We start from the raw sequence: 15170 nt of genomic DNA, 5'->3' as shown, positions 1-15170 counted from the left end.
ACCAAATAATGCTGATTGTATTAACTTACTCTATTATAAGTTTCAATGCAGAAACAGAAACGTTGCAAAAATAACCCAAAAATTAATAAGGCCCAGATTTGGGCTACTTTCTTCATCAACTTTCCCAACAAAAACTTGAAATGCGAGATGGTTATTGCAGATTTTCACTCTAAAATGAAGGACCAACCTTCTTAGTCTGTAAAGAACCTCCACTTCCCTTAAATCTCATCTTCAGCAGCGACCTAGTTCCTCCTTTAACTCCTCCTCTCATGACAATACATTGTCGTTCTGAAGGTCCCTCGACAGTTGGACTTGGTTCTGAGAAAAGAGCGAGCCCGCCACTGTCGGATGCCAAGATCGTCGGAGAAAAGACGGCCTTTGAATTTCTGAGAACAAGTGTAGTAGTAATGGTTTGGGAATTGAAAAGAGAGAGTATTGTGAATTTTAGAGAACGAAAGAGAGGATCGGGAATTTTAGAGAGAGAGAGAGAGGCGTACTGGACTGAGTTTAATGGCTGACGAGGGTAGTTTGAACATTTCGTCCAAACTGTGGGTCAAAGGCTGAAAAATGGGGCCCTATGTCGGCTCCAACTCAGCAAGTGAAGTCATCTTTCGAGCTAATTTCAAATTTTGGAGGGAACTGATGCAATTTGAAAGATCAAGGACCATCGTGATTAAAAAAAAAAAGTCAAAAACCAAAGTGATTTTAGCCTTAAAGTTCAAGGGACTAAACTGAATTTAGTCCTTTTTTTACTTGGTATGAATTGGGTTTTTCAGTTATCTGTTCGATGTTCACTTCTACTTTATTTCGGCCTTCTGAAGTTTCTGATTTCATACGTTGAATCTTTCTGTAATTGCATATGGAATCAGTTTTGGTGGTTTGTGTTTTTTTCGCTATGTTTCTCAATTATATATGGGATATTATCACAAATGGTACCTGAACTTATCCTCCATCTTATCGATGGTCAAAGTTCTAAAAAACGCTAGGCGCTAGTCGGGCGGTGACCCGAGGACTAGCGCCCAGAGGCCTAGGCGGTTTTTATTTTTATATTTTATTTTTATTTTTATTTTTATAACATATAATTATTTAAATAAAAATATAAGATATATATAATGTTTGAAAATAGAAAGAATGGCATGGACAAACACCTCAATTGAGCAATAAGTATAATAATAAAAAAAATAAAAAAAATCCCAGCTTGAGTCTTCGGCTTAATTCCAACCTATCCCACTGAAGTACTAATTAAACCAAACCAACTACCTCTCTCTCTCTCTCTCTCTCTCTCTCTCTTCTATTTCTGTGCGTCAAAACCCAAGGCAAGCTCTTCCATTTCTCTGCGTCAAGACCCAAGGCAAGGCCACCACAGATCTGAGACCTCCAAGATCTCCACCTACAATTTCCAATCTTTAACGGTAAGCTATTACTCTCTCTCTGTTTCGTTGCCTAGAAAATGTGGTCAAGAAAATTGGGGATTATAGTAAAGATTGAAGCTTTTGCTTTTCTTGAACCAAAGAGCGGAATCCCATGTTTTCTCTGCACCCAAATAGATGATTCTGATTTTGAATTATGATTTGTGTGTTTAGAATATGGATTTTTCAGTTCTGGGTTGTCGGTAAACTAAGAGAGTGAGAGAAGACAATCGTTGATTTGACGAATGAGGATAAAAAAAAAAAAAAATTTCAAGCGCCCAGCGCCAAGCCTGCTCCGCTCAGGCCGCCTAACCTCTGCCTAGCTCGCCTAGGCGGGCGCCTAAGAGGCCAGAGCCTAATACCTTCGCCCAGGCCAAAATAGGAACTGTACGCCGGAGACTAGCGCCACCCAGGCCGATTTTTAGAACCTTGTCGATGGTACATGAACTTCAATTTTGATCACAACCAGTACCTGAACTTTGGGCTTAAAATCAGTTTGGTCCTTAAACTTTTTTTTTAATCAGACTGGTCCTTGTACTTCCATTTTTCATCACGCACGTCCAAAAATCAAATTTGACTCGAAAGATGACGTCACAAGCTGGGTTAGAGCAGACATAGGGACCCACACTTCAGCTTTTTAAACCCTGAGGGAGGGCAGAATGGACATTCTAAGCATAAAAATAATAAAATAAAATAAAATAAAATAAAACTCAGAAATCGGAGAAGTCTCTCCATGCCACCAAACCCATCCAATTCCCTTTCCTCCTTCTTCTGAACCCATCAAAACCTCAAACACAGTTGTTGTCCAATTCAAACCCAGTTGCTATCCAATTCAAATCCAAAACCCAAACTCAAATCCAGTTGCTACAAATTCAAATCCATTGTCTTCGATCTCACCCTTGATGGCCATGAACAGAGACTTCTTGGGATCGAAGCCGTCGCATTGCTTCAGCTCCTCGGCGGTGATGTCTTCAATGACGAGGCATAAATGGACATAGAGGGAGAGGATGGAGGAGAGAGAAGGCGAGGAAAGAGAGGTCGGAGACCCAGCAAGCGCTGGGTACGCGAGAAGAGAGACAAGTCAGACACCCAGAAAGCTTTGGGTGTCCAAACCAGTTCTGGATGCTGCTCCGTCGGCGAGTGAACTCACATCCAGGCATCGGCTGACGTCTTGGAGGCCGGACATGACTCGCTGGAGCTGAAGAAGAAGAAGCGGCCCTGGTGCAGTCGCGCTTGACGGCTTTGTCTGGCGAGAAGTTGGGGAGGTCGTTGTTGCCTTTGCTTCGTATGCATTTCGATTTCGACTTTGCCAGTGCAGATCTGAGAGAGGGAGAGAAAATGCATATGTATGGATTTCGATTTCGATTTTTGCGGTTGCCTTTGCTTCGTATGGATTTTGATTTTGATTTTTGCAGGTGCAGATCTGAGGTGGTTGAATCATCGGCGCCTTCCATCTAAATCCAGGAAGAAAGAGAGAGGTGAAGTCTTCGAAGAAGAAGTAGAATATGGGTAGCAGGGGTAGATTGGACATTTCGTTTAAACTGAGGGTGCAAGTCTGAAAAGTGGGCCCCAATGTCGGCTCCAACTCAGCTTGTGATGTCATCTTTTGAGTCAAATTTGATTTTTGGACGTGCGTGATGAAAAATGGAAGTACAAGGACTAGTCTGATTAAAAAAAAGTTTAAGGACTAGACTGATTTTAGGCCCAAAGTTCTGGGGGGTAAACTGAATTTAATCCTAAAATGAATCTCTACCTTCTTATGAAATAAAAATTTAAAAACAAGATCTCATCAAAACTTAATTTGTTTTATAGATACATATAAAACATTTCAAATAAAACTATAAAACATTTTTTTTTTTGGACAAACCATAAAACACTTAAAACCCAAAGCTTATCGAAACTTTCGTAATTTTTTTTTTCATGTCATTCATATTTTTAATTGAAGTTGAAAGTTTTTCTCTTTGATAATCTCATTTTTTTACGGCCACAATATAAGTGAAAATGAGTAATATTCCAAATGGTCAAATCATTTGGAATTGAATTTCTATTTTCTGAAAGCACTATACAACTCTTTAGCAAGAAAGTAAATGTTGCTTTGACTGAGAGCTTAATTTAGTTTTCTGAAAGTCTGCTGCTTAATAGATTAAGCGTTTAAACTCTGGCATTTGGGATCATTCCACGAAAGTAAATGCAACTTTACATGGAGAACATGACTTACATTGCTTCCATTTTGGTCTGAAAGTCAATAGCTATAATCTATTAGGGTAGTGTTTACAATGTCAGTTAGATATCTTACAGTATGGAGAGAACAATTTTGCTTTGTTATAGACTAGGGATTGAAGATTTCTCAGGGTTTTTTTTTTTTAAGTTAATGATACTTCCTTAATTTGATTGCAGCTTATCAATTTACAAGCATAAGCTAGAAACTTTGCAGAACCCTTTAAATGGCTTTCGTGTTGTTTTGCAAGTTTATGGTAGTTTTAGTTGGTTCTTTTGGTTATGCTTAATTGACCCAACTATTTGTCATTTGGGTTCATTAATCCAGATTCTCCATCATTTGCTTGAGTTTGCTTATATTGTTTTGTTGTAAAGCCTAGGGAGAATTTTTCAAACAGTACCTTAGGTCACTATGAATTAAGGTGCCTAACTTTACACTAACTACACTTTGGTACCTGAATTAATAAAACCCGACACACTTTTGGTACATGCCATCAATAACACCATTAACCTTATGTTATTATTTATTTTTTAAAGGGTAGTCTGGTATTTTTACTCTCTCTCCCTCAATTCCATCTCCACATCCAAGATGGGAAAAGCCGAGGCCAAACCTGCTGCAGCCGATTCAACTCAGTCCTCTGCTAACAAAATTTCCCAGCATATATTTGGTCTGTACCTCCCTCCTCAGTCGCCATCACCATCACGCCAAGCCTGGCTCCAAACTCAAACTGTCGCAAGACCTCGAGAACAAAGCTGCGTCCTCTGAATCCACCTTCCAAGTCGGCAACAGTGACGTAGCAGAGATCGGCGAGACAGAGAACAGTCGGTTGATTGAATAATATGTGATTAAAAAAACCTGAGGGCGCCAGAAGAACTGGTTTGAAGTCCGCGACTTCCCTTCGGACCCCTCCAATCTCCAAATCCACACTCTCTTTTTTTCCACCCCTAAACTTTTGAAACTTGAAATTCCGCCCCAAATCTAGAACAAGTATTCCAAATCCCCATCAACCCTAATCGATCGCCTTCTCCACCACTCGCCGAGCCGATAATTCAACTTCTCCGAGCTCACGGAACCCTACTGGTCGTAAATTTGGGTTCAATTTTGACGAATTGGCATGGTTTCTACGGTACCGTTGGGTACCAGTTCGAGTTCTCAACGAAATTGATCGAATTTCGGAGGAGTTTGAGTGAATTCGACGTGGGTTTGGTTTGGAATTAGTGAAAGGTTGAGTCTTGAGAGGCTGTGATGGCCTACGAGCTCTCTGATAGCAGTGGTGAGTTGAATTTTGGTATAAAGATTTGTGTTTTGTGGTTTTTATTGAGCTCCAATTCTTGAATTTATGTTAGTGTGATTGAATTTGGGGTCAATGATTGTTTTGGGTTGTTTGATTATTGCTGTTCAAGTAGTGATTTTGATGGCATTTGGTTAAGTTTTGGGTTTTCTTTGGTTTATTATGATTGGATTGAAGCAAAGTCCATGATATGCATTATAGGTAGAAAGATAATAAAGATTGAGGAGGATGGTTTGTGCTAAAGATTGAAGTCATTGTTATGTTTCTTGAAAATCTAGTGGATGTTGTATGTTGAATCTCACCCTTGAAAATCTGAAGAGACAGAGAACAGTCGGGGAGAGAGAGAGAGCTGAAAAAAAAAAAAAAAAAAAAATAGATGAAGAAGACAGCAAACAGTCGGATAGAGAGATGGGTGCCTTGAGTAAAAATCTGAAGAGACAACTTTACCCTTGAAAATATGCCAGGTGGCATGCCAACTAACGGAGTTATTGACGGCGTGTACCAAAAGTGTGTCGGGTTTTATTAATTCAGGTACCAAAGTGTAGTTAGTGTAAAGTTAGGCACCTTAATTCACAGTAACCTTTAGTTCATGTACTGTTTGAAAAATTCTCCCTAAAGCCTATTTAAACATCCTATCTGCATTCTGAGTCTAATGCTTTTCTGTTCCGTTTAATTTCCTCTCTAAATGAAATCACAGGAACTGGGAAGTTTGGTTTCTCTAAAATGGCATTGGCTGAATCATACGCTGAACAAATGGTTTTACTAGAGTTAGGTTATGAATAATTGAATATTGAGCCATCGTTGGGATACCTTCAGAGAAGTTTAAACATCTTATCATACATCTGCATTACTTTGGCGATCTGGTACTTATCATCTGCACTACATTTGTTTTGAAGTTTATAATATTTCCAGGCTAGTTTTTCAAAGTAAAGAGATCAAGGTTAAAACACTATTGCAGATGATGCTTTACACTTGATCTCTGAACTTCAGGTAAGTTCAATGTTGACATGCTTTTGAATGATGCAATTTTCTTTATATATATATATATATATATATATATATATATATATATATATATATATATATATATATATATATCGATTGATTCTATTCAAAACTTTGCTCTTTGTGTGTTGAGTACTGTATGTCTCTGTCCTGGAAATATACTAGCAGCTGGAAATATACTAGCAGAAGCAAGGATTTTTGGGGGGCAGGGTTGGGCTTATATCTAGCCCAGTACATTTTTCATTCAGGGAAAAACCTATTTCAGAAACACATGAATTGTGACATTTACTTAAAATGTCAATGATCATACAAGTCTTCCCTTCAGACAAAATTGTTGTGACATTTACTGATTAGATTTCAGAATATGAACTTTTGCTATGTCAGTTTTGAAGAGAACATGTTCATTTTCATTGTATTACTATCATTTATGGTAGCAAGAAGAAAACCAGAATAGGGGTTACTGTAGTTTATGAATACTAACTCCCTAAGGAACAGTGTGCTTCTAATCTCCAAACCGTAAGAATAGCTTATGAACAATACTCCTCTTCGGAATAGTGTGCTTCTAATTCTAGACTTCTACTCTGACCTCTGTTTTTCTTCTTACAGTAGAAAGAAAGTTACTTTTGAGTCTAATCTCCAAACCTGAGTAGCATGTTACAATCAATGAATCTACGGATCTTTTATTCGATAGTAAAGAGATCCAAACCTGTTTGTTGCAATATAAGGTCTGTAACTTTAGTGAGGATATGGTTATGTAAAGCTTTATCCATTTTAATTTTTGTAGGTTTTGGGATTTGCTTTGTTTCATACCTAAGAAGATAAACAAACTGTAATTAACTACTTCTAGATTGTTTGTATATTTCCTTCTTCTTTTTACATTTACATTTCTTGCATCTTCTGCATAATCAAGTTAACTGGGATTCTGCACGTATAGTCTATGGATCTGCAGATGAGTCCACTTCAGTTGAAGATGCATTTGAGTCTGCCAGTGAATTAGATTAGTGCTAAACCCCCATTGTAGAAACTTGATACTAGCTTCGTTAAAATACCATTCTTTCTCTTTACGAGCTTGATTAAAATAACAGCTGTTGTAATATGTAAAATTATTATTGTATTATATTATGTAGATCATGATTTGATGAAAAAAAAAAGAATTAAATCCGCAGCATCGCGCGGGAGAATTTTCTAGTACATATATCTGAAGCCGCTATAGCACTGTTCGTCAGGGGTCGAAAAGACGCTTTCCCCTTACTTTTTTTCCCACAATTTCAGGCTGCTATTGACCAAGGTATACTAGATGCTTCCATCAGTTTCTTCTTCCTTCTATGGTCGTATAACCAAGTTTGCTGAATTGTTGGGTGGGTTCTGCCGACACAGAGTGGGAAGAAAGGAAAGAAGAAATTGAATGTGCTACCATAGGACGATGCCTCTCGCTTAATTCTCGACCATGTCGAGATTGAACCTCTAGCTGTAAATCCACGCTCTCATTTTTCCAATCCCCTTCTTCTCCCTTTTTCCCAATTCTCTTTCTCAGCAATGAAAGCTTTGGACCTCCAAAACCCACCTCCCCATATGCCTCATCATTTAGCCCACGGATCAAGTGGGTCGATGGAAGCCCGCAGGCCCGCAAAAAAAACCCGGCCCAGTGGGTAGAGGGTCGAGCTTGGTTTAGGGGTTTGAAATTCGGCCCAGCCCGTAAAAGCCCGTAAACTATTATATATATTATAGGACTAATTTCAGTTTACCTCCTGAGGTTAGGGGTCATCATCATGTTAGTCCCTCTAGTTTCAATTTAATCAGTAACACCCTTGTACTCTCCAAATTCATCAGCCGTGTCCAATTTTTGGACCTCTGTCCAAATTGGACGTTAAATCTGTTATGTGGGCCCCTTTTAGGGGGCAAAAAAAAGGAAACAGATTTTTTTTTAAAATTTTATATAATTTGGAGGCCCCTAAAAGGGGCCCACATAACAGATTTAACGTCCAATTTGGACGGAGGTCCAAAAATTGGACACGGCTAATGAATTTGAAGAGTACAAGGGTGTTACTGATTAAATTGAAACTAGAGGGACTAACATGATGACGACCCCTAACCTAAGGGGGGTAAACTGAAATTAGTCTTATATTATATATATATATATAGGATTTTTCTCAGGTACGGACGTCCGTACCGAAATTTCGATACGGATTTCCGGTTTTCACCTACTTTCCGATCACATATTTTGATCTTAACCGTTCAGTTTTTAGGTCCTAATGTATAGATCATCTCTGCAAAATTTCAGCCAATTTGGTGATCGTTAAGGCATCGAAAACTGCAATTTACACGAACGAACCGAATCTGTTTAACCGGAACCGTTCGTGTACATTGTTGTAATTTGCAGTTTTGGATGCCTTAACGATCACTAAATTGGCTGAAATTTTGCAGAGGTGATCTATACATTAGGACCTAAAAACTGAACGGTTAAGATTGAAAATATGATCGGAAAGTGGGGGAAAACGGGAAATCTGTACCGTCTGCACGGTACGGACGTCCGCACCGTAGCCGAACTATATATATATATATATATATATATATGTGTGTGTGTGTGTGTGTGTGTGTGTGTGTGTGAATCTGCTGTAATTTGGCTTATGGTGAAAATGGAAGTTCTCATCATTTTATATAGAATATGTTACAAGAGTTCAAGCAAAAGAACTCACAGTAAAGTGACAATAGTTCTCATACTTCTATATAGAATATGTGCATATATATTCTACATATCATAACTACGGTTGACCAATTCGATCGGATTCGAATATATGGTGAAATTGGCTAAATTTTTTACCACACTCATAATTTATTGTAATAATCTCATCCAACGGTCGGTTTTCCCATTTTCTTTGAATTGATAGAGGTTGCCATTTGGAGTGTATTGATAAGAGCATAAATATGCCATGTTAATAGCGTTAATCTCTATACTTTCTTTGTTAGTTTAGTGTATTTTCTAGTTATTTACGTTGTTTATTTGTTTTATAGGTATCTGTAAGCAAATTAACATTGCTTATGGAACAAGACATTGTTTGGAGTTTGTATTCTGCATATATGCTTCATATATGTAATTAATCTAAGTTTAGACTATAGTATAAGCTTATGATATACATCATATTAAGACAAGCTTATCTGTTATTTGAATTCAAAATCGGGTTGCAGTTAGACAAGCAGTTAAAGCTGATAGGCAGTTAAGGTATTGCAGCAGTTTCTTTATGGATGGAACTGCTTTGCAAGGTTGCTGTATATATATGTCAGATTGTGAAAAATCAAGGACAAAATATGATTTTCTGGAAAACGAGGATTGCAGTGCACTGATCAATCCTTACTGGGCAGCATAAACCAAAATAACAAACTAAACACCAGATTTTGGTTACTCAGTGAAAACCTCAAGTATGAGATTAAAAACACTGCGGGGCTCTTACTCTTGAAAACCCAAAATAAAGATCATCATTATGAAAAGGATATGTTCTTTTACAAACTTTGAATAGCACTAGCTCGGCTATAAGATTCACACAAAATCTAATACAAAGTTTGTCTTCCTTCTAGAACTTCTTCACTTGAACGATCTTCAAATCTTATTCTTCTTTCTTCACAGTCTCCCTACTGATCTCGAGAGAGTATTATGCATATGAAACTATGATCACAAACACTTATACATGGACCAAGTGTTTTGACTCTTTGTGAAGACACAAACTCAAACAAACATGCAAGACTCTATCAAAATTCTTGCCTCTATGGATGTGTGTGCAGACCGTGTATATTTTCTGCTCATATAATAGACCTGCGGCAACTACTCAAAGATGATGCAAAGATTCTACCCTAATTCCCAATTAATTTGGAAAGAAACTTCCCATATATGAACTCCAACAAATCTTAAGGGAAATCAATTAGGAATAGACAAGTCCCAAAAACCCTAGGGCATCAACACCACGATTTTAACACTCAGAAAAATCTTTTAAAGACATAAATACATAAAACCTAAAACCTACTTTCCAAAATCGGACTCCACATAAAACTGATGCAATTACCTGTGACTCTCCGAGATCAGTAAAGGGCTTTGTCATAGTTTTGTATGGGAATGCCAATACGATATGTACAAGAATTGTACCTACAATCTCCCCCTTTGGCATTCCTATACAAAACACATCTAATCCATGCAAACTCCCCCTCAACAAGTACAAGAGAGACATCACAATTCATCATCCATAATTTTCCTGAAACACTTATCACACAATTGGTAGAATTCACAAGATAGAATAATGATACCACTGATTAAACATAGCATGTAAATCCAACAGATCACACAACACATTTAACATCATATTCTCCCCCTTTTTGAATAGGAATGACAAATGCAACTTACGGAGCGGAAGCACAGTAGACACTAGCCCCAGTCGAATCAATCAGAGGAAGATAGTCCAAGTATTAATACTCTCCCTAAGTGTGATCATGTTATGAAAGATGCAAGAATGACATGAAAACACACAATGAGTGGGTTTGTATCCAAATGCCAAGAACAAATTTAATTCACATAGCTTTTCCAACAAGAGCAATACCACTTAACCATAAACAAGAGTGCAAAAAAATAAGTTCACACATGCGAATCGATTCCGACAACCACTGGGCAAGAGAGAGAATGATCGAGTATTCTATACCTCTTGATGTGTAGAGTGAACATATCTCAAGATGGGGTGTGGAATATTTGTGGAAACCTGAAAAGCAAAGCTCACATACGAAACACATCGATCTAAGCACATAAACTTTATTCCCCCTTATAACACCGTGTGGGCATGATTTTGAATTTTTTTTCTTTTTGCCTTTCACACAAAGTAACATTTTTGCTCAAGAAGACTACGACCCATGTAACGAGTATTATGCTAGCAGCTCCCAAGTCAGATGAATTTAGGGTACTAGATGTAACAAGGACATCCCAAAGAGCACATCTACTCGAGTCAATAGTTTCACAATCCACCGGGGTGACCAAACCATTCCTGTTTCTTCCCAATCCTCATATCGTTCGTCACGACCGAGGCCTGTTTACTTTGGGAATAGCCTGGCCATGCTCCATAAACCAATAATTTTTTATTTTTTTTATTTTTTTTTAAATTTATTTATCAAGGAGCAACCAACAAGAGTAATTTCGTACATGAGCAATGAGAACAAGCCAACCATCAATTAAGACTTACCACCACTTAGAGTATGTGTGCATGTGAGGTTTCAAGATTGTAAAGAATAGGTTGTTCAAGCTCACAATTATAGAGTGACGTAAGTACAAGTTCAAAACGTGCTAGGCACCTTATTGCACATAGATTTAAAGAAAAGAGTATGACCCTTGTCAATCTAAGTTCAAAATAATCTGTCAAACACTCGGAGATACAAACCACTATTTTTCAATTCTAAATTTCCAGAAACTGAACCTAACAATGCAGAGACATAAAGAAAATGCACCTATACTATCATGAAGACATACACCATGAATGCATGCAAAATGGATCAAATGAAGTGAGAGTATCAATACTTAGAGCATCCACCAACGGTGCTTCTAAGTGATTCAAATTGAGGTATGTCTAAAGGCCTAGTAAACAAATTAGCCAATTTGTGATCAGTAGGAACAAAAGCACGCTCAAACATATTATCAAGATTATCCATATGAGTAGAAAAACGATTATTTGAACCTTTTTTAATCCATAGTTGCTTCTGCTTCGTTTTTGGTTCCAGATTCACGGGGATTGAAGCTAGCTTTGCAATCCTGGCGATCAGATTCAGACCCTCTTTCAACTCAGCTTGCAACGAGGCATGTGAGTTAACTCCCAACGTTTTCCTCTGATTTTGAGTAGCCCTGCGAAGTATATTGCATCTAGGACGTATGTGTCCTAATTTTCCACAATAATGACAAGTAGGAACAAAGTTTTTGGAGTTGTGAATATACCTGGGCTGATGCACAGAGGTGTGCTTGTCAGAACTTACCGAAAGATTTTTCTGATGTGAATGAGTGACTTCATGAGGTTCTGTTCTTTCAGCCAACTTGGAGCCAGATGGTTTGTCACTAGGGCTTTGTAAATTGCTTGATGAGCTCTCACCTTCCATACTTTTTACAAAAATCAAAGGTTTGCATGACTCACCATTATATCCTAATCCTTCCTTATTACCATGGGCTTTGCCAATTCCCATCATCTTAGAGACTTTTTCAGACCCTATAGAGAATTTGTTGAAACTCTCCTTGACCCTCAATAATTCTTCCTGCAATTTTTCATTCTCAAGGGTTAGAGACACATTTAAGGAGGATTGAGCCTTTGTTTCAACCTGCAAAACCTTGATTTTGTTAATAAGCTCATCATGCTCCTTGTCCCAATTTTGAGATTTGACCTCACCCTGCAAAACTTTAATCTTATCATCAAGGTCAGTATGTTCTTCTTCCCATTCTTTTAAAGAAGTATCAAATTTTTGCTCAATTTTCACCTTTTCCACTCTTAAAGATTCAATTTCTTCTTCAAGTTTTTTATTTTTTCGAAGAACAATTTTGGAAGCATTATACAATTGCTTACACTTTTCATTTGTTTCTTCATCAAGAGTATCATCTTCCAAGTCAGAACCATCAGAAAAATCAATATTAAGAGAAGAAGTAAGAGCAAGATTTACCTCTTCATTCTCAGATTGAGAGCCTTTATCACTATCACTCCAAGTAGATTTAGAGCCTTGTTTCCACGCAAATTATACCTTTTATTGCCACAATCGGCAGCAAGGTGACCAATTCCACCACACTCAAAGCATTTAGGTTTGTTAGGCAATAATACCACATTTTGTGTGCTAGACGCCCTGTGTGCCTAGTATATCTCTGTAAATTTTCATAATTTTCTGAATAGTTTAGGTTAGGTTTTTAATTAGGTTTTCGACTGCTGTTCGCTAGGAACAGTGGTCACTTTTGTGACATTGTTTTGAGTAGTTATAACCTTAGTCCTCTGCGGGAAAGACTCTTGTTTACCCTTGCTACAATTGACAATCTTAAGTGTGAATAAGGAAAATCAATAGCTTATAAATTTAGCTATCATGTATGGTATATAAATATAAGTTTATAAAAGTAACTAGGTTTGACCTAGTTGATCGAATTCAAAACGAGAACCAAATTAAAGCTTTAAAGAAGATCTTGATAACAGAAAGATGGTTGTGCCTGAGCTTAATTAAAAAGATACGAAAAGCTTTGAATATGTCTAGAAGATGCTAAAAGGCAAACAATTTCACAAAGAGAACGATAGAAAAAATAGTCATGTTCAGAGTGAGGTCAGTTCATATGAATGAAATTACTCTGAAAATATAGAAATTTCATCACTATACTATCAAAATTGGGAAAATTCTACAATGTGTTAACGTATGACATGCATATAATTGCCTTAAAAGTGGTAAAATGAGTCCTTAAAATAGTAATATTAGTCCTCAAAGTGGTAACATGAGTCCTTAAAGTGGTAAATTTTCTTAGTTACCACATGAGTCCTCAAAATAGTAATATTAGTCCTCAAAGTGGTAACATGAGTCCTTAAAGTGGTAAATTTTCTTAGTTTACCATATGAGTCCTCAAAATAGTAATATTAGTCCTCAAAGTGGTAACATGAGTCCTTAAAGTGGTAAAAATAGTTGATGTATGGTCATGAGTCCTTAAAGTGGTAAAAATAGTTGATGTATCATCAAGGTCAGTATGTTCTTCTATATTTTCAGAGTAATTTCATTCATATGAACTGAACCTTTCAAGGCAGTGCTTAAGTGGAACCCGAAAGTATTGAAAATGGTATTGGTATTGTGAAACTGATGGGACACTACAGTGGTAATAGTTTGCATTTCATGTTTATATTTTCATATTCTTCGTCAATGCCTTACAAATATTAATCCTGTTCAAAAAATTGATTTTGAAATTCTCATTTCTGCTCTTTCTGTGTTTGGTTACTTTTGTGAGGCAACTTCTTTGTATTTTGAATTGTTAAAGATTCATACTGACTTAATTTTTCTGAAATTCATGTATCATATGTAATGTATTTCGTTTTTTCTTTGTTGGTTATGATGTATGCCTAAATAACTAAATTCATATATGAAAGCCTTCTTCAATTGTTATATCCATGACTAATGAATTCTTAAATTCAGAATGAACAATAGTTTACATCCTGGAACTTCTGTCAAGGCAAATGGGTGCATTTCAGATTTGGGTGCATATCTGATTGTGTTCATATTTGTTGTTTGCAGGACTTCTGCTGGCAAAATTTTTGCAAATTAACCTGCTTTCTTGATTGTCTTCCACAACATATTGTCAACAATACCCTCTATATTCATGTTCAGAATAAACTGATTTAGGAGAATTCTACTACTGGTATGTTGTTCAAGACTTGGCTCAACTTGTAGATTATCCAACATTTTAATCAGTTAATATTAATTCGGACAATTAATCTCAAAAACAATTTTTGTTTTCTGTTGTGTTTTCTTTGGGAGAGAAACAAAGAAAGACTGTCAGCAAAAGAATAATCATCCGACGAAACTGTTAACAGTGTTGTAGAAAAAACTTCAAACCTAAAAGACAAAACATCAGTTAATACCAGGTTGCTCATGTATCTTCCTACAGTTTTGTTCATACAAAGTTTAGCTTTGTTTCAGAAGAAAAAAAGATAATGATTTCAATCTTTTTATTTATTTAAAAACTTCATATTTCAATTTCGGAAGAATATCACAAATGATTACTGAACTTTGACTCATTCGACACTCATTTTTCTAAAATATCACTTTAGTCACTCAACTTAAACATCGTTATTCACTTAATTTAGTCATTCCATTAATTCTTTTCATTGCAAAGTCATGGATAATATATTATTACAAAGATAATTTCATCAAATTAATGAAAAATTAAAAAAATTGAAAATAAGAAATAACAAGAGACGAGGTTAAGAAACAAACTGGACATCTACTTTCACTATTTAGTGAATTTTAGTCGATCATCATTTTTCTTTGTTTAATTGACCTTCATTTTTCTATGTCTGAGGACTATTGAACATAATTCAAGGAAACTTTCTTCTATCCGATCCGATTTGTCATTTTTTCTAAAATGCTAAGACATGCAACAAAATATATAAACGAGAATCCAAATCCATGCTCAAATAATGCCCTCTCAAAGCTCTGAACAAGAGTGACGTAGAAACCAAAACCCAAAATGTGGATCCAATTTCAACCATTCGACCAAAAAAAA

The 15170-nt window shown here is 36.6% G+C and overlaps 1 non-coding gene across 1 annotated transcript; it reads left to right on the top strand.

Moving 5' to 3' along the window:
* The first annotated feature begins 5881 nt into the window (after positions 1 to 5881).
* Positions 5882 to 5943, top strand: LOC133734932 (small nucleolar RNA snoR101). The gene has a single exon (XR_009858678.1). It is a non-coding gene; the product is annotated as a small nucleolar RNA snoR101 (small nucleolar RNA).
* Positions 5944 to 15170: the final 9227 nt, after the last annotated feature.

This window comes from Rosa rugosa, chromosome 2 (assembly GCF_958449725.1).
Source record: "Rosa rugosa chromosome 2, drRosRugo1.1, whole genome shotgun sequence".
NCBI lineage: Eukaryota > Viridiplantae > Streptophyta > Magnoliopsida > Rosales > Rosaceae > Rosa > Rosa rugosa.
Note: the sequence above shows the minus strand (reverse complement) of the source record. Positions and strands in the feature narration are given on the sequence as shown.